This window comes from Cetorhinus maximus, chromosome 4 (assembly GCF_964194155.1).
Source record: "Cetorhinus maximus chromosome 4, sCetMax3.hap1.1, whole genome shotgun sequence".
NCBI lineage: Eukaryota > Metazoa > Chordata > Chondrichthyes > Lamniformes > Cetorhinidae > Cetorhinus > Cetorhinus maximus.
The window spans coordinates 47457228-47476211 of NC_135882.1; the positions used below are offsets into that span (position 1 = coordinate 47457228).

The following is an 18984-nucleotide window of genomic DNA, read 5'->3' on the forward strand; positions in this document are numbered from 1 at the left end:
TCCTGAGAAAACATCCAAAAATACAAACTAGGAGCAGGAGTAGGCCACTTGGCCCTTTGAGGCTGCTCTGCCATTCAATAAGATCATGGCTGATCTGACTGTAGCCACCCACCTACCCCCAGAAACCCTTCACCCTCTTCTTTACCAAGAATCTATCTACCTCTGCCTTGAAAACATTCAAAGGCTCTGCTTCCACAGCCTTTTGAGGAAGGGAGTTCCAAAGACTCACGACCCTCTGAGAGAAAAAAATTCTTCTCATCTCTGTCTTAAATAGGGTGCCCCCTTATTTTGAAACAGTGACCCCTAGTTTTAGATTCTCCCAAAAGAGGAAATATCCTCTCCACATCCACCCTGTCAAGACCCCTCAGGATCTTATATGTTTCAGTCAAGTTGTCTCTTACTCTTCTAAATTCCAGCCGATACAAGCCTAGCCTGTCCAATCTTTCCTCATAAGACAACCTGCCCACACCTGGTATTAGTTTGGTAAACTTTCTCTGAACTGCTTCTAACGCAGTTGTATCTTTCTTTAAATAAGGAGACCAATATTGTACACAGTGCTCCAGGTGTGGACTCACCAGTGTCCTGTACAACTGAAGCAAAGCCTCCCAACTTTTATATTCAATTCCTCTCGCAATAAGCATTAACATTCTATTAGCTTTCTGAATTACTTGCTGTACCTGCATACATGCCTTTTGTGATTCATGCATTCGGACACCCAGATCCCTCTGAATCTCAGAGCTTTGCAATTTCTCAGCATTTAGATAATATGCTTCTTTTTTATTCTCCCTTCCAAAATCGACAATGTCACATCTGCTCACATTATACTCCATTTACCAGATATTTGCCCACTTACTTAACCTATTTACGTCTCCTTGTGGTCTAAGTCCTCTTCACAATTTACTTTCCTACCTATCTTTGTATCATCAGCAAATTTAGCAACCAGACCTTCTGTCCCTTCATTCAAATCATGTATATAAATTGTAAAAATTTGAGACCCCAGCTCTGATCCCTGTGGAACACCACTCATTACATCCTGCCAACCAGAAAAAGACCCATTAATGGCTACCCTCTGTTTCCTGTTAGCTATCCAATCTTCTATCCATGCCAATATGTTACCCCCTACACCATGAACTTTTATTTTCCACAATAACCTTTGATGTGGCACCTTATCAAATACCTTCTGGAAATCTAAGTACAGTACATCCACCGGTTCCCCTTTATCCGCAGCATGTGACTGCTTCAAAGAACTCCAATAAATTGGTCAAACATGATTTTTCCTTCACAAAACCATGTTGACTCTGCCTGATTGCCTTGAATTTTTCTAAGTGCCCTGTAATAACATCTTTAATAATAGCTTCCAACATTTTCCCTATGACAGATGTTAAACTAATTGGTCTGTAGTTTCCTGCTTCCTGTCTCCTTCCCTTTTTGAATAAAGGAGTCACATTTGCTATTTTCCAATCTAATGCCACCTTCCCCGAATCCAGGGAATTTTGGAAAATTAAAACCAACGCATCAACTATCTCACTAGCCACTTCTTTTAAGACCCTAGGATGAAGCCCATCAGGAGACTTGTCAACCTGCAGCTCCAACAATTTGCTCAGTACCACTTCCCTGGTGATTGTAATTTTCCTGAGTTCCTTCCTCCCTTCCAATTGCTGATTCACAACTATTTCTGGGACGTTATTTGCACCCTCTCCAGTGAAGACCAATGCAAAATACCTGTTCAATTCATCTGTCATCTCTTTATTTTCCATTATTAATTCCCCAGACTCACTTTCTACAGGATCAACACTCAGTTTGTTAACTCCTTTCTTATTTAAGTATCTATAGAAACTCTTACTATTTGTCTTTATTTGTCTAGCCAGCTTTCTCTCGTACTCTAATTTTACCCTCCTTCGTAATCTCTTCATTTTTTGCTGTTCTTTATATTCTGTTCAATATTCTGGCCTGCCACCTGTCTTTGCACAATTAAATGCTTTTTCCTTAGGTTTGATACTGCCGTTAACTTTTTTAGTTAATCACGGATGGTGGGTCCTCCCTTGGAATTTTTTTTCTTGTTGGACTGTATCTATTCTGTACATTCTGAAATATCCCATTAAATGTCTGTCACTGCATCTCTATTGACCTATACCTTAACCTTATTTGCCAGTTCACTTTAGCTAGTTCTAATTCCCACATAATACCCACATAATTGCCCTTATTTAAGTTTAAAATACTAATCTAGGACTCACTCTTCTCTCCCTCAAACTGAATGTAAAATTCAATCCTATTATGATCACTGCTACCTAGGGGTGCCTTCACTATGAGGTTATCAATTAATCCTATCTCGTTGCACATCATTAAGGTTGTGGGTACGGTGCTGATCAAGCGGGCTGCTTTATTCTGGATGGTGTCAGTCTTCTTGAGTGTTGTTGGAGCTACACTCATTCAGGCAAGTGGAGACTATTCCATCACACTCCTGGATTGTTATATGTTCTTATATGCCTTATATTCTTATATGTTCTTATATTGTCTTATATGTTTCAATCAAGTCGCCTCTTACTCTTCTAAAACACCAGCTGATACAAACCTAGCCTGTCCAATCTTTCTCGTACGATGGCCTGCCCATTCCTGGTATTAGTTTAGTAAACCTTCTCTGAACTGCTTCTAATGCATTTGCATCCTTCCTTAAATAAGGAGACCTATACTGTACACAGTATTCCAGATGTGGTCTCAGCAGTGTCCTGTACAACTGAAGCATAACCTCTCTACTTTTGAATTCAATTCCCCTTGCAATAAACAATAACATTTTATTAGCTTTCCTAATTACTTGCAGTACCTGCACACTAACCTTTCACAATTCACGCACTAGGGCACCCAGATCCCTCTGAACTTCAAAACTCTAATTTCTCACCATTTAGATAACATGTTTCTTTTTTATTCTTCTTGCCAAAATGGACAATTTCACATTTGCCTACTTGTACACCATTTGCCAGATCTTTGCCCACTCACTTAACCTATCTATGTCCCTTTGTAGCATCTTATGTCCTCTTCACAACGTACTTTCCTATCTGTCTTTGTATCATCAGCAAATTTAGCAACCATACCTTCAATCCCTTCATCTAAATCATTTGTATAAATTGTAAAAAGTTGAGGGGCCCAGCACTGATCCCTGTGGCACACCACTAGTTACATCCTATCAACCAGAAAAAGACCCATTAATAGCTACCCTCAGCTTCCTGTTAGTTAGCCAACCTTCTATCCATGCCAATATATTACCCCCTGCTTTTATTAGTCACAATAACTTTTGATGCAGCACCTTATCAAGTGGCACCTTATCAAATCCATATCCCATGACATTAATCTGATCACAGTACAATTTTGAAGTACCAATGGATGAAGTAACTGCTGCACATGTTCCAACTATTGGCACTTGGCGTTGCGTGGCCCAACCAGCTGTCCTTAAAGGGACATCTTCAGGCCACTCAAAAAGCAGCTCACTGCTGGAATGCAAGACAGGTTCAACTATAAAAGTGGCTTGTGTCTCCAATAGCTTCCAACAGGCAGGCAGTGGGCTCATTCCTCCTACTTCCTCTCTGATGGAAGTGTTCTCTTGACAAATCAGACTTCTTATCTATAACAGCTGATAATTTGTGCAATTCAGTGATGTGCCCCTTCTCGCTAGACTATAGGCCTTGTACTTCCCTAATCTTTGCTCAAGCTTATTCTCCATATACAGGTGATATTTCTTTTTGCTCTTCTCAGCTCCCTCTTCAGTACATACACCATTGGGAGAATTAGACCAGCTCTAATGGATAGTCTGTGTTGAAGGGAGCTCTAGGATTTTGACCCAGCCAAAGTGAAGGAATTACAGCAAAATTGTTCCCAGTCAGGAGAGTGTGTGACATGGAGAACTTGCAGGTGATGGCATTCCGATGCGTTTACTGCCCTTGTTCTCCTGGGTGGTGGAGGTTAAGGGTTTGGAAGGTACTTTGGCAAGTTTCTGCAGTGCATGATGTATACACTGTTACCACTGTGTGCCAATGGTTGAGGCAGTGAATGTTTGAGATTTTGTTTTATATTAATTCATAGGATGTGGGCTTCGCTGGCTGGGCCAGCATTTATTGCCCATCCCTAGTTGCCTTTGAGAAGGTGGTGGTGAATTGCCTTCTTGAACCGCTGCAGTCCATGTGGTGTAGGTACACCCACAGTGCTGTTAGGAAGGGAGTTCCAGAATTTTGACCCAGTGACAGTGACAGAATGGTGATATATTTCCAAGTCAGGATGGTGAGTGACTTGGAGGAGAACTTCCAGGTGGTGGTGTTCCCATCTATCTGCTCCCCTTGTCCTTTTCGATAGTAGTGGTCGTGGGTTTGGAAGGTGCTGCCTAAGGAGCCTTGGTGAATTCCTGCAGTGCATCTTGTAGACGGTACACACTGCTGCTACTGTGCATCAGTGGTGTGAATGAATGTTTGTGGATGTGGTGCCAATCAAGCAGGCTGCTTTGTCCTGGATGCTGTCAAGCTTCTTGAGTGTTGTGGGAGTTGCACTCATCCAGGCAAGTGGAGAGTATTCCATCACACTCCTGACTTGTACCTTGTAGTGGTGGACAGGCTTTGGGGAGTCAGAAGGTGAGTTACTCGTCGCAGAATTCCTAGCCTCTGAGCTGCTCCTGTAGCCACAGTATTTATATGGCTAGTCCAGTTCAGTTTCTGGTCAATGGTAAGCCCCAGGGTGTTGATAGTGGGGGATTCAGTGATGGTAATGCCATTGAATGTTGAGAAGTGATGGTTAGACTCTCCCTTGTTGGAGATGGTCATTGCCTGGCACTTGTGTGTCACGAATGTTACTTGCCACTTGTCAGCCGAAGCCTGGATATTGTCCATGTCTTGCTGCATTTGGACTTGGACTGCTTCAGTATCTGAGGAGTTGCAAATGGTGCTGAACACTGTGCAATCATCAGCGAACATCCCCACTTCTGACCATATGATGGAAGGTTATTGATGAAGCAGCACAAGATGGTTGGGCCAAAGACACTACCCTGAGGAGCTCCTGCAGTGATGTCCTGGATCTGAGATGACTGACCTCCAACAACCACGACCATCTTCCTTTGTGCTAGGGGAGGTGGTGGATGGGATGTCGATTAAATGGGTTGCTTTGTCCAGGTTCATTTTTTAAAAATTCTTTCATGGGGAGATGGGATTACTGGTGGGCATTTGTTACCCATCCCTATCTGCCCTTGAGAACAGTTAAGAGCCAACCACATTGCTGTGGTCCTGGAGTCACATGCAGGCCAGACCAGGTAAGGACAGCAGATTTCCTTCCCTAAAGGACATTAGGGTGAACCTGATGGGTTTTTACAACAATCAATGATAGTTGTCATGGTCTGATTAGCTTGGAATTCCAGATTTTATTAATTGAAGTTAAATTCCACCAGTTTCTCTGATGCGATTTATTCCCATGTTCCCAGAGCATTCACCTGGGTATCTGGATTACCAGTCCAATGATATTACCACTACACCAATAGAATCATAGCATGGCTGCAGCATAGAAGAAGGCCATTCAGCCCATCCTGTCTGTGCCAGCTCTCTGTGACACCTACTCGTGAGTCCTACTCTCCTACCATTTCCCCCGTACCCTTCTATTTCAGATAATTATCAAATTCTCTTGTGAAATACTCTCCACATGCCTGGGTAAGTGCACATCCAACAACACTCAAGAAACTCAACAACATCCAGGACAAAGCAGCCCACGTGATGGGCACCCCATCCACCAACTTAAACGTTCTCTCAGTCCACCACCGATGCACAGTGACAGCAGTGTTTACCATCTACAAGATGTACTTCAGCAACTCACCAATGTTCCATCTACCGCACTTTCCAAACCCGCAATCTCTACCACCAAGAAGGACAAGGGTAGCAGACACATGGGAACACCACCACCTGCAAGTTCTCCTTCAAGACACTCACCATCCTGACTTGGAAATATATTGCTGTTCCTTCACTGTCGCTGGGTTAAAATCCTGGAGATCCCTCCCTAACAGCACTGTAGGTGTACCTACACCACATCGTCACGACTCACTGGGGATAGTGTGCTGCAATACCAAGACCCACTGCCTCCTGAGCCACGACAAATGTGAAAAGTTTGGTCAAACCACCTAATTGTTTAATTTAGGTTAACAGAATACAAGCACCAGGTTTGTAAACTTAATAAGTAAACACCTGTTTATTGAACAAATTGTCTTTAACCAGCAGCAAAAGAAAGAAATATGAACTGTTAATTTCTAATTCTATAACCTAAACTCTACCTCTTCTTATATCCCTATACATATACATACAAGACACATAAGACACACAAAAACATGGATTTTAAGGGTGGGATACAACAGTTCAATAGCACCAATTCTGGAGTACAGGATTCAAAAGGTTGATTTTGATCGATGTCTTCCAAATTCCTTTCAGTTCTTTGTTGATGACATGAGATGGTCTTCCCAGCACTTGCAGCCTTTAGTTCACTGGTTGAGCACTTGCTTTTCAATGTCTCTAACGGGTGATTTTCCCTTTTTCCTCTTGACAGGGGTTTTCAGGAGAGAGCAGGTTATAGAGATATAAGAAAAAACAAAACCAGCTAGCTATTATTGTAGAATTACTGGAATCTTACACAGACAGGGGAAAGAGGTTTTTGGTCTTTTCTCTTTTCAGGCTAGGAGCTATTCTGCTGCACTGCTCTCACACAAACCTGGTTAGGAGCCAATTAAAATGTTGTTGCCAGGCTGTTCCCCATTAGACAAGACTCCTCCTTGGCACCATCCTGTCTTGCATGGCACACTCAGTTCCAGGACAGTAACATTGTATATCTCCCTCACACTGTGACAGTAGACATGTCTTTCAGACTGCAACCATTATAATTTTAATCCACAGTCCAACAGAAATAAAAAGATATGTTCTTTACAACGTGGCCTGCAGCAGTTCAAGAAGGCAGCTCACTAATACCTTCTCAAGGGCGATTAGAGATGGGCAATAAATGCTGGCCTAGCCAGTGAAGCCTACATCCCGCAAAGGAATTTAAAAAAAAGACACAATTGAATGTTCCTCCGGCACACTCTCAGACAGTATATTCCAGATCCTAACCACTCACTGCAAATAAAATGTTTTCCTCATGTCACCTTAGGTTCTTTTTCCAATCATTTTAAACGAGTGTCCTGTGGTTCTCAACCCTTCCATCGATGGGACAGGTTCTCCCTATCTACTCTGTTCAGATCCCCGTGATTTTGAACAGCTCTATCACATCTTGCCTCAACTTTCTCTTCTCAAAGAAGAACAATCCCATCTTCTCCAATCTACCCACATAACTGATGTCTCTCATCCTGGAACCATCGTTGTAAATCTTTTCTGCACCTTCTCCAATGCCTTTACATCCTTCCTAAAGTGTGGCACCCAGAATTGGACACAATACTCCAGATGAGGTTCAGTAAAAGTTCACCATATGTTCCTTGCTTTTGTACCTCATGGGCTGAGTATTCTGCTGGGGGCAGGGTCACAACCACCCCCACCCCGCTCCCCCCATCCACTGAGTAAAAGTTGGAGGCACGCCCACCTCAGTTTGGCCACCATGCCAATTACTGGTTTGAGGCAGGACATCTGGCCCCATCTGAGAGGAAGATGTGCCTTTCTCTTGTCCCAGCAGCGCCATTTAAGTGATGGGGCCCAGACTGTGAAGTAAGTTTGGGTTCTCACTGAAGCCAGGCTTGCAGAACTTGGTGTGGACAGGAAAGTGACAGATCAAGGGGTGTCATAGTCTTGAGTCATAGAGGTCCACAGCAACAGAAAAAGGCCCTTTAGCCCATCGAGTCTGCACCGGTCAAACAAGTACCTAACTATTCTAATCCCATTTTCCAGCACTAGGCCCATAGCCTTGTATGCCAAGGCATCGCAAGTGCACATCCAAATACTTCTTAAATGTTATAAGGGTTTCTGCCTCTACCATCTTTCAGGCAGTGAGTTCCAGATTCCCACCACCCTCTGGGTGAAAAAATTCTTCCTCACATCCCCGCTAAACCTCCTGCCCCTTACCTTAAATCTATGCCCCCTGGTTATTGATCCCTCCACCAAGGGGAAAAGTTCCTTCCTGTCTACCCTATCTATGCCCCTCATAATTTTATATACCTCAATCACCTTTATACCCCCTCAATTTCCTCTGTTCCAGGGAAAATAACCCCAGTCAATCCAATCTCTCCTCATAACTAAAACTCTCCAGCCCAGGCAACATTCTGGTAAATCTCCTCTGCGCTCTCTCTAGTGCAATCACATCCTTCCTATAATGCAGATTCCAGAACTGCACGCAATACTCTAGCTGTGGCCTAACCAGCTTCTTATACAGTTCCAGCATAACCTCCCTGTTCTTATATTCTATGCCTCGGCTAATAAAGGCAAGTATCCCATATGCCTTCTAAACTATCCCATATGCCTTCTAAACCACCTTATCTACCTGTCCCGCTACCTTAAGAGACCGGTGGACACGCACACCAAGGTCCCTCCGATCCTCGGTACTTCCTAGGGTCCTATCAATCATCGTTTATTCCTGTGCCTGGTTTGTCCTGCCCAAGTGCATCACCTCACACTTATCTGGATTAAATTCCATTTGCCGCTGATCAGCCCTTCTGACCAGCCCGTCTATATCCTCCAGCAATCTAAGGCTATTCTCCTCACTAGTTATCACCCCACCAATTTTCGTGTCATCCACGAACTTACTGATCAACCCTCCTACATTCAAGTCTAAATCATTTATATATACCACAAATGGCAAGGGACCCAACACTGATCCCTGTGGAACCCCACTGGACACAGGCATCCAGTAACAAAAACACCCCTCAACCATCTTCCTGCCACTCAGCCAATTCTGGATCCAATTTGCCAAATTGCTTTGGGTCCCATGGGCTCTTACCTTCATTATCAGTCTCCCATGAGGGACCTTATCAAAAGCCTTGCTGAATTCCAAGTAGACTATGTCAAATGCATTGCCCTCATCTACACACCTGGTCACCTCTTCGAAAAATTCAATCAAATTGGTCAGACATGACCAATGGGTGGAGAACACGGGGTTGAGTTCTCACCTTACTGGGGCCACCAATGGACATTGGGGGCCTGAAAATGAGGCTCTCCCCCATTGCCCGGCCACCAATCCGCCAGTTTTCACCTGGCGAATTGGACACTTGGTGCCAGCCTACTAGCCACAGAAACTATCACAACAGCAGTGGGAGGAGTGTCCTAGGCTCCAACTATCTTCAGCTGCTTCATCAATGACATTCCTTCCATCATTAGGTCAGAAGTGGGGATGTTCACTGATGATTGCACAATGTTCAGCACCATGCCCGACTCCTCAGATACTGAAGCAGTCCATGTCCAAATGCAGCAAGACCTGGACAATATCCAGGCTTGGGCTGACAAATGGCAAGTCATATTCGCGCCACACCATTGCCAGAAATGACTATCTCCAACATGAGAGAATCTAACCATCACCCCTTGACATTCAATGGTATTACCATTGCTGAATCCCCCAATATCAATATCCTGGGGCTTACTACAGACCCGAAACTGAACTGGACTAGCCATATAAATACTGTGGCTACAAGAACAGGTCAGAGGCTAGGAATCCTGCGACGAGTAACTCATCTCCTGACTCCCCAAAGCCTCTCCACCATCTACAAGGCACAAGTGTGATGGATTACTCCCCACTTGCCTGGATGAGTGCAGCTCCCACAACACTCAAGAAGCTTGACACCGTCCAAAACAAAGTAGTCTGCTTGACTGGCACCACATCCACGAACATTCACTCCCTCCACCATCGACGCACAGTAGCAGCAGTGTGTACCATCTACAAGAGGTACTACAGAAATTCACCACCTTCCAAACCCACGACCACTATCATCTAGAAGGACAAGGACAGCAGTTAGATGGGAATACCATCACCTGGAAATTCCCCTCCAAGTCACTCACCATCCTGACTTGGAAATACATCGCTGTTCCTTCACTGTTGCTGGGTCAAAATCCTGGAACTCCCTTCCTAACAGCACTGTGGGTGTACCTACACCACATGGACTGCAGCGGTTCAAGAAGCAAGCTCACCACCACCTTCTCAAGGGTAACTAGGGATGGGCGATAAATGCTGGTCCAGCTAGCGAAGACCATGTCCCGTGAAATAGTAAAAATAAAGGAGGCGTGCCACCCAATGCCTCCCCTGTAAAATCACAGTGGGGGCAGGTAGGTGATAGGCAAGGTGCAACTGTCTTGGCATCCAATTTTAAGACTCCCCCCGCTTGCTATCCCACCTCCAGTGGCCCGTAAGATTCCAGCCTATGCCTTTATTTATATAGCCGAGAATCCCGTATGCTTTATTAACTGCTTCCCCAACCTGCCCTGCAAACTCCAATGATTGGTGCTCATGTACCCCAGGTCTCTCTGCCCCTGCTATGAGGTTACAGACAGTGGTTGAATACAATTCTGATGCTCGTTTGATAATATAGAACTTGAGTATTGTTGAAAAAACACACATGCTGTTGAATCTTTTTATCTTACACTCATCAGGACAATTTGCAAGAATACCAAATTGTAAGGCAAACAACAATTTATACTGCATAAGAAGAGAGTGCTGATTGATTGGCAAGTGGACTCTTATTAGTAGAGGTGTTGCCATGAAGAATGCACCAGTTGATTGATCACTGATAGTTAACTGCCAAGCTTTGTTTGAAATCAAACCAGGCAGGCTAACTCTGATTGGTCAAGGCATTGCCCTGCTGAATGAACCAGGGAATGGTTGTCACCTATTTTGTTTAGTTGAAAAAGGTGCAATTTGTGTACATGCTCCTTCTGTCTGCAAAGGACAGAGCCCTGTATGTGAAAATTAATAGCTTCTAACACTGGCTTGTAAGTGAGTCACACTGCGAGCCCAACTGATAATCTTAAAACTCAAAACATAGTGTCCAAAATTAGATGTGATTCCACGATTGGACAACATTTGCTAAACAATCCTGAGTCTGCTAAGAATTACACTGACAACCAACGAACTAAACAAAATAGGCGACAGCCATTCCTTGGTTCATTCCCCAGGGCAATGCCATGACCAATCAGAGTCAACCTGCCTGGATTGAATTTAAACAAAGCTTGGCAGTTAACTGTCAGTTAGCAGTTAACTGGTGCATTGTGGTTTGGCAACACCTCTACCAATCAGAGTACACTTGCCAAACAATAAGTGCTCTTTGCTCATACAGTATAAAATGTGCCTTTTACAATTTGCTATTCTTGCAAATTGTCCTGATGAGTGCAAGACGATAAGATTTGACAACATGTGCCTTTTTTCAGTGATACACAACTCTGATGCTGCTGATGGCCCTCTTGGGTGCCCAATTTTGAGTAGCTAGGTCTGTTCTGAATCTATCCCATTTAGAATGATGGTGGTGCCACACAACATGATCTGGGTGTCTTCAGTGTAAAGGTGGGACTTAGTGTCTGCAAGGATGTGGGATGGTCACTCTTATGAATACTGTCATGGGCATTTACACCTGTGATAGGTTAATTGATGAGGATGAGGTCAAGCAGGTTTTCTCTTTTGTTGATTTTCTCCCTGCTGCAAGTCCAGTCTGGAAGTTATGTCCTTCAAAACTTGGCCAACTCAGTCAGCAGTGCGGCTATTGAGCCACTGAATTTCCCCACCCAGAGCACATCCTGTGTCCTTTTTACCCTCAGTGCTTCTTCCAAGCAGTGTTCAATATGGAGGAGCACTGATTCATCAGCTGAGGAAGGGTGGTAGGTAATAATCAGCAGGAGGTTTCCTTGCCTGTGTTTGACCTGATGCCATGAGACTTCATGGGAACTGAAACATAGAAAATAGGAGCATAGAAAATAGGTCATTCGGCCCTTTGAGCCTACTCCAACATTCAATATGATCATGGCTGATCCTCTATCTCAACGCCATATTCCCGCTTTCTCTCCATATCCCTTGACGTCTTTAGAGTCCAGGAATCTGTCTATTTCCTTCTTAAATTTATTCAGTAACTTGGCCTCCACAGCCTTCTGTGGTAGAGGATTCCACAGGTTCACCACCCTCTGAGTGAAGAAGTTTCTCCTCACCTCAGTCCTAAATGGTTTACCTCATATCCTGAGACTGTGACCCCTTGTTCTAGATCCCCCAGCCAGAGGAAGCATCATCCCTGCATCAAGTCTGTCCAGCCCTGTCAGAATTTTATACGTTTCAGTGAGATCCCCTCTCATTCTTCTAAGCTCCAGTGAATATAGGCCTAGTTGGCTCAATCTCTCCTCATACGATAATCCTGCCATCTCAGAAATCAGTCTGGTGAAACTTTGCTGCACTCCCTCTATGGCAAGCATACCCTTTTTTTAGGTAAGGAGACCAAAACTGCACGCAATACTCCAAATGTTGTCTCACCAAGGCCTGGTACAACTGCAGTAAGACACTCTTGCTCCTTTACTCAAGTCCTCTCATAATGAAAGCCATCATACTATTTTCCTTTTTAACTACTTGCTGCACCTGCATGCTTGCTTTGAGTGATTGGTGTACAAGGACACCCAGGTTCCTTTGTGCATCAACATTTCCCAATCTATCACCATTTAAATAATATTCTGCCATTCCATTTTTCCTACCGAAGTGGATAACTTCACACTTATCCACGTTATACTGCATCTGCTATTTATTTGCCCACTCACTCAGCCTGCCTAAATTGCCTTCAAGCCTCTTAATGCCCCCCTCACTTCTCACATTCACATCAAGTTTTGTGTCATCAGCAAACTTGGAAGTTTGAGGATTCCCAGGGCCACTTCCTACTTCTGGAGCAACCCTTAGAGGAGTTTGCAGCCAAACGTGGGGGGGTCAGAAAGTCAACCACTGTTGCATGCCTCAGGATATCATTCACCCCATACAAATGAAAGAAAGGGAGTTTCCTCACTTCTCACACAGATTGACTTAAGGAAGACATAGACGGACTGCAGACACATGGCAGATGAAATTTAATACAGAGAATTGTGAACTCATACCTTTTGGAAGGAAGATTGAGGAAAGGCAATATAAACTAGATGGTACAATTTTAAATGGGGTGCAGAAACAAAGGGCGCTGCAGATGTATGTGCACAAATTTTTGAAGGTAGCAGGAAAAGTTGATGAGGCTGTTAAAAAATGGAGGTCTTTGGACTTTATAAACAGAGGCATAGAGTGCAAAGAAAATAAGTTATGATAAACATTTATAAATTGCTGGAATATTGTGTCCAATTCTGAGAATCACACCATAGGAAGGACATGAAGGCCTTGTAGAAAGTGCAGAGGAGATTTAACAGAATTGTACCAGGAATAAGAGTCTTCAGTTATGTAGGGAGACTGGTGTCTAGCTGGAATCATTCTCCCTAAAGCAGAGAAAGTTCAGGGGAGATTTCATAGTGGTGTTCAAAATTATAATGGGTTTTGATAGAGCAGATGGGGAGAAATTATTTCCACTAGCAGGAGTGTTGATAGGACATATGTTTAACTTAATGGTGAAAGAACTGGGGATACATGAGAATTTATAGAGCAGGTTATTACAGTCTGCAAATCATTGCCTGAAAGCATGGTGGAAGCAGATTCAATAGTAACTTTTATAGGAAATTGGATATTTATATGAAAAAGGAAAAAAATGCTGGAGTGTGAGGAAAGAGCAAGGGAATAAGATTAATTGGGCAGCTCTCTTGAAGAACCAGTACAGGTACAATGTGCTGACTCACATCCTTCTACACTGTAAGATTCTAAAAATAATATGATTTTATGAATGAGTCACTCAATTTAGTGGAAATGGCCTTTAAAGAGGAATATTTTGGGTCATCTTTATAATCCTCAGCTTTTACACGTGTCATTTTTATCTTATCAGTGTGTTGTTGAGTTGTCATTTGAGCTAAGTATCATCAGCTGTTACCAAGATCCAATGTCCAAGTAGGTATCCCCACTTAATTTAATTCTCAGGAGTTTTGATTTAATCCTCTGATTGACAAGTGGAGATGTTTGATCCATCACACAGGATGTTTGACTCACATGGTCGTTATAATTGAATCTTTTGTTGTGATGTTAGTATGCTTCAGGTGCACTGTGGAAGGTATTTGATTCATCTGTAATCTGTTCATAGCTTGTCAATATTTCATATGCAGCCAAATGGTATAATCATGTACACAGTAAGAATTCAGGACAATTTCAAGCATTTTACCTTATCTGTACTTGAAGAATGAAGTGTAATTAGTATAAAGTTGGATTCAGTGGATTGGACTTTGTGAATTCTACTGCAGCTTCAAGGCGTTAAATTGAAACTTTTGATTTCCCCTCATTTGCCTCACCTTACCAAGATGCCGTGTTTAACATTGAGAACCCAGCGCATAGAACAGAATTGGCATAAATGAGCGTTATCACTGCACCTTGGAGTTCTGGGGTATTACACCACACTACACTCCACAATTTTCCTGTTAACCTTCGATCTCATGCTGGAACACAAGCAGTGAGTTGAGACCGGCTAACACATTTCAGAGGTCCTGGGCGGAATGTTCTGAGCCCGCTGGTGGCAGGCGTGATAGGTGGTGTGTGTGGAAAAAATGGCGGGACCCACTTCACGACGGCGGGAAGGCAGGTCGCAATCTTCTGCTCAGCCCGCTAACAGCAGGCCGCGTTTCCAACCATCGGTCGACAGGGAGCTAATTGCAAAACATTAGCATATAATTCAAAGGCCATCTCGCCAGGCTCTTGGAAACCCGCCGCATCATCTGTCCACACTGTGGGAAAGCACGTCAACGTGTTTCACAACAGCGTGCAGGCGATGTGCACTTGGTGGCCTTCACTTTGGGGGAACTGAGGTGAGTGAGCAGCAGCGCTCTCCACAGCTCGCCTGTTGTTTACAGGCCTCAGGGGTGCCAGGGGCTGGGGGAAACTGATGCCTGGCCCCGCAGGCAACTGCTGAGGGGTGGGGGTGTCCAGGGGCAAGTGCTGGCCAGCCTCAGAGGCGACTGCTGAGGACGGGAGGGCCAAGTGCTGCCCTGGCGCTGCATCCCGTGCACAGGTAGGGGGCAGGGTAAGCGAGGGAAGTGGCCACGCATTAGGGACACCTGTATAAACTGACCATGCCTCAGCAACTGAGACAGATCAGGCACAGCTTCTGTGATATGATTGGGGTCAGGCTCCTAGCCTGCCAGCCCATGCAAGCAATGCGGAGGCACCAAATGGCCACCAAGCACTCCATACCTTACCCCCTCCCACCTCCTACCCACCCCCAGCATAGACTTCGAGTCCGCCATCACTTTATTGGACTACGGAGCAGTTGGGCTACATACGTTGTACAATCTCCTCGCCAATGCTGGCCATGTAGCAGTCACTGCTGGAGGTGCTCACAGCCCCTTGCAATCTCAGCATCCTGGTTTGGACCAGTGTCCCCCAGTTGCAGGTTGACAGGGCAGCCATGCAGCGCACTCATGTCTGGCCATCTGAGGGGTGACCAGCACTCTCCGGGAAGCCTTAAGGGGCGGTCACACTGGGCCAGGAAAGGTGCTAAGTACAGCCATGATAACCACGCCTCTCTCTCTTTCATGCTTCAGGAGGACCACATCAGTATCATGGACCCTGGTGGCCTAGCTGTATGCCTGTTGACCTACAGAAAGCGTAGAAGACGGAAGAGAGAGCGACTGAGGCACCTGGCCGCGCAAAGGCAGTAGCAGCAACCTCATGAAGAAGGGGCAGCAGGGGCTCCCGCACACACTGCCCAGGAGCGACAGTGAGCCGTGGCTGGTCGGCGCCTAGCGACACCCAGGGTCTATAGAGGCCGCCTGCCATTCCTGCAGATGACTGAGAACCCATTTCGCTGATGACTGCGCATGTCTAGGGACCTGGTGGCTCACACCTGCCACTTACTGCAGGACTTAGTGCCAAGGGGACATGGAGGACATCCACTGCCAGCGGCTGTGAAAGTGACTGCCGCGCTCAATTTCTATGCCAGTGGCTCCTTTCAGGGCTCCACCGGTGAGCTCTGTGAGATTTCACAATCCACTACTCACAAATTCATCCATGAGGTCAAGGATGCCATCTTCTCCATGGCACACAGCTTTGCATCTCACCTGGGACCAGGACAGCCAGGATGCAAGTGCCATTGGATTCACCCTAATCTCAGGATTCCCACAGGTGCAGGGTGCGATTGACTGCACTCATGTGGTGCTCAGATCTCCGTCACTACGCTCAGTGGACTTCATCAACCGCAAGGGCTTCCACTCACTGAATGTGCAGCTGGTATGCGACCACCAGAAATGCAGGTATGCGCACAGTTTCCAAGGAGTGTGCATGATGCCGACATGCTGAGTTGCTGGCAAGTCCCTGCAGTCTTCCAGGGTCCACGGAGCCTGCAGGGTTGGCTCCTTGGGGACAAGGGCTACCCACAGAGGACGTGGCTGATGACACCCGTGCGGCGGCCTCAGACTGCAGCAGAGCGACGCTATAATGAGGCTCATGCAGCTTGGTGGAGCAGACCATTGGGATGCTGAAGATGTGGTTCCGGTGCCTGGACGAGTCTGGTGGAGCCCTGAAATACAGTCTGCAGAGGATGTCACGCATCGTCGTCGTCTGCTGTGCCCTTTACAACCTGGTGCTGCAACAGGGAGAGGAGCTGACTGAGGAGGAGATGGAGGTGCTTCATGTCTCCTCCGATGAGGAGGACGCTGACGGGGATGAGGGTGAGGGGGTCCTCAGTGGTGACGACAATGGGGATGAGGCCATCGCACTGGCTAGACGAGGCAGGCGCACTCGGGAGGCCCTCATAGCTGCCAGATTTGTGGAGGATGATGACGACATGCAGTGAGGTGTCCCCATAGATCCTCACATCACAGTTGTGAACGTTTGACTCCAATCTGGCTTATTGCAGCGCCAATACCCTCTGTGAGAATGCTCCTGTCATGGAGATGCAGTGGAGGCCCTAATAATCGCTCAATCGCAGGAGGATGAGGACAACATGCAGTGAGGTCGCTCCATAGATCTTCACATAGCCTCTGAGAATGTCTGACTCCTGTCTGGCTGAGGGAAGCTCACTTGCAGCTCTCCATGATCAGGGCCATCTCAGAGACGCAGCCATGAAACTTTAGACGCATCTGATGCTGTGTCCACCTTCAGCACCTCAGCCCCTCAGGAGCTGGTGCACAGCATCACTGGTCACAGATGCTGGTGTGATGGGGGCCAGCCCCTCCTTAAAAGGTGCTGAGAGCACACAGAGAGTATGAGAGAACTCTGTAGCGCCTGCCCACTATATTCTGGCAGCAATGACCAGCACTGCCAAGGTGCAGGCATCAGTAACGTTTCCAGGGAATGTGAGGCTGGACCATCACTGTGGTCTGAAGAGCACAGAGAAGAGGACCTGGACTGAGACACCTGCCATTGATAGAAGTGATTCCTTTTTTGGATATGGTGCTGAATATTCCTTTGATTTACTTTGAGCAAAACTCAATAAAATAGACTGGTAATGGTTATCATGGAAACAACTCATGCCATAAATTTGCCAAAGAGGCTTGCATTTGTATAGCACCTTTCTTGATCACCGGATATCTCAAAGCACTTTACAACCAATGAGGTGGTTTTGAAATGTAGTCACTGTTGCAATGTAAGAAAAGCTGTAGGATATGCTGCAGAAATAATGCTATTTGCCTTTAACTCCCCCCATCCCACCCCATTTAAATGTCACGTGGCAAAGGCTAATAATGTCACTCCATTTCCCTAACTTCTGCTCCACCAACCTAAATCACTTCAATGCCTCGAAAGGCTCTATTTCTCCTTTAAGACAAATGAGGAGATACATCAACTGATGGCTGAAGACCTGCAGCCCACTTCCATCAAGAGAATAGTGCTGTCTGTACCAGTCAAAGTCACCACTTCCTTGAATATCTCTGCCACTGTATCCCTCCAAGCAGCATCTGAGGACCTTTGCCACATTAGGCAGCACACTCCTGTATAAAGAAACGGAGAGAGTTATCCAGCTCTACAGATTGGAAGGGTTCCAAAAGGTATAAATAACCAATTTATGGGAAACCTGTGGTACTCAAAAGTTCCATATGACAACTGTCACCAACAGGAAAGGATTTCATTCAATTAACATGCAGCTAGTTGGCAATTCCAATACCTTATCCTGCCTGTGAATTCTCACTACCAGAAAAATAATTTAACACTTTCATGTGACAGTGTCACCACCATCCATGATGACTCAAAGCTATGTATCAGAATGATTGAGTTTTGGTGATCAGGGTTATTCCAAGCAATCATGGCTTCTGGCCCCAGTAAGTCTTCTGTGGACAAAGGGGAACCAAAAATATAATGAGGCCGATGTAACTACAAGAAGTGTAATAGTGCAGACAATAGGAATTCCAAAGCCTTGCTTTGGGTGACTGGATAAATCTGGTGCAGCCTAGTATCACTAAAGCTTGCTACATACTACCTATCCTGGTGATGAAGGAAGGATTGCTCCTTCTGGAATCTGAATAGAAAGGGATGGGAAAGATCACCTTCATCCCTACAGCATGAGGGTATGCAAAAGGACAGCTGCCAGTCATAGAGGGGAAGCTACAACTAATAGCTTGGTGCTTTGAATAAACAACAATCAGCATACCAAATAAAGTCAGATTCATACATTCCAGGTCATCACCTCAATATCCCCTGGAAAAAAACCTTCATAAAATCCTTTGCTGGCAAAGACTCCTTTCTATTTCTCCCATAAGACAGAATATATAATGTCCTTGCTGTCATTCAACCACCAAAAGTTACAAGCATACACAGAAAAGAACTATGAACTTGATGTGGTCAAACAATGTTTTCTTTGTCAAATAGCATTCACCCATAGGTTCTAAATAATCCATACACCTCATTTATAATTACCTCTTAGCCCTGCATCTGCTCTTTGTGCCAACTCACTTACTTGCTCTTGCTCCTGTCCAAGATATACTGTAAGTGAAATGAGTTTGA

The 18984-nt window shown here is 45.2% G+C and overlaps 1 long non-coding RNA gene across 1 annotated transcript; it reads right to left on the reverse strand.

The window, feature by feature from the left end:
* Positions 1–6179: 6179 nt before the first annotated feature.
* LOC144679598 (uncharacterized) lies at positions 6180–18984 on the reverse strand. The gene is made up of 3 exons (XR_013576375.1): positions 18898–18984; positions 17886–17975; positions 6180–6550 (listed from the first exon to the last, which is right to left on the reverse strand). It is a non-coding gene; the product is annotated as an uncharacterized LOC144679598 (long non-coding RNA).